The sequence below is a fragment of the Macaca mulatta genome, chromosome 1, assembly GCF_049350105.2.
Source record: "Macaca mulatta isolate MMU2019108-1 chromosome 1, T2T-MMU8v2.0, whole genome shotgun sequence".
Taxonomy (NCBI): Eukaryota; Metazoa; Chordata; class Mammalia; order Primates; family Cercopithecidae; genus Macaca; species Macaca mulatta.
The window spans coordinates 39,778,987-39,780,144 of NC_133406.1; the positions used below are offsets into that span (position 1 = coordinate 39,778,987).

Genomic DNA, 1,158 nt, shown 5'->3' on the forward strand with positions numbered 1-1,158 from the left:
TAGTTCAAGCCAGGTACAGTGGCTCACGCCTGTAATACCAGCACTTTTGCAGGCTTGAGCACCTGAGGCCAGGAGCTCAAGAACAGCCTGGTCAACATGGTGAAACTCCATCTCTGCTAAAAATACAAAAATTAGCCAGGTGTGGTGGTGTATGCCTGTAATCCTAGCTACTCGGAAGGCTGAGGCACAAGAATCACTTGAACCTGGGAGGCAGAGGTTTCAGTGAGCCAAGATTACACCACTGCACTCCAGCCTGGGTGACAGAACAAGATTCCATCTCAAAAAAAAAAAAAAAAACACAGTTCAACAATTATTTAGCCCACTCTCAGAGACAAATCCTATATGCTAGACTCTAGTAATATAGAGATAAAAGTAGCTCATTGTCCAGCAGTGGGAACAGTCACAGAAATACTAAAATTGTTGATTAGCACTCACTTTGGCAGCACATATACTAAAATAGGAACTATACAGAGAAGATCAGCATGGCCCCTTTACCAGGATGGCACACCAATTCATTAAGAGATCTTTCTTTTTCTTTTTTTTTTTAAAGAGACGGTCTCGCTCTGTTGTTCAGGCTGGAGTGCAGTGTCACAATCATAGTTCACTGTAAAATCAGCATTCCATATTTTTTTAAAGATTTTTTTTTTTAATTGTTGATCATCAAAGAAAGATGGATCACTCATAACTAGTGCTGGGACAATGGAGGACCCAACAACATACTGCACACAAGCAGAAATACTGGCAGATTAGACCTAAATATGGCCAGGCACAGTGGCTCACGCCTGTAATTCCAGCACTTTGGGTGGCCGAGGTGGTGGATCACCTGAGGTCAGGAATTCGAAACCAGCCTGGCCAACATGGTGAAACCCCACCTTCACTAAAAATACAAAAAAATTAGCTGAGTGTGGTGGTGGGTGCCTGTAATCCCAGCTACCCAGGAGGGAATCACTTTAACCTGGGAGGCAGAGGTTGCAATGAGCCAAGATCATGCCACTGCACTCCAGCCTGGGCGACAGAGTAAGACTCTGTCTCAAAAAAAAAAAAAAAAAAAAAAAAAAAAAAGACAAATACAAAAAGTAAAACAAAACAAAACAAAAATCATAATGAAATAAGAGAACACGTCTATATTCACAGAGCAGGGAAGAATTTTTTTGTTTT

The 1,158-nt window shown here is 41.5% G+C and overlaps 1 non-coding gene across 1 annotated transcript; it reads left to right on the forward strand.

Annotated features, from left to right (window-relative positions):
• Window positions 1-427: 427 nt before the first annotated feature.
• LOC114674901 (U6 spliceosomal RNA) lies at window positions 428-534 on the forward strand. Its single transcript, XR_003725995.1, has one exon. It is a non-coding gene; the product is annotated as a U6 spliceosomal RNA (small nuclear RNA).
• Window positions 535-1,158: the final 624 nt, after the last annotated feature.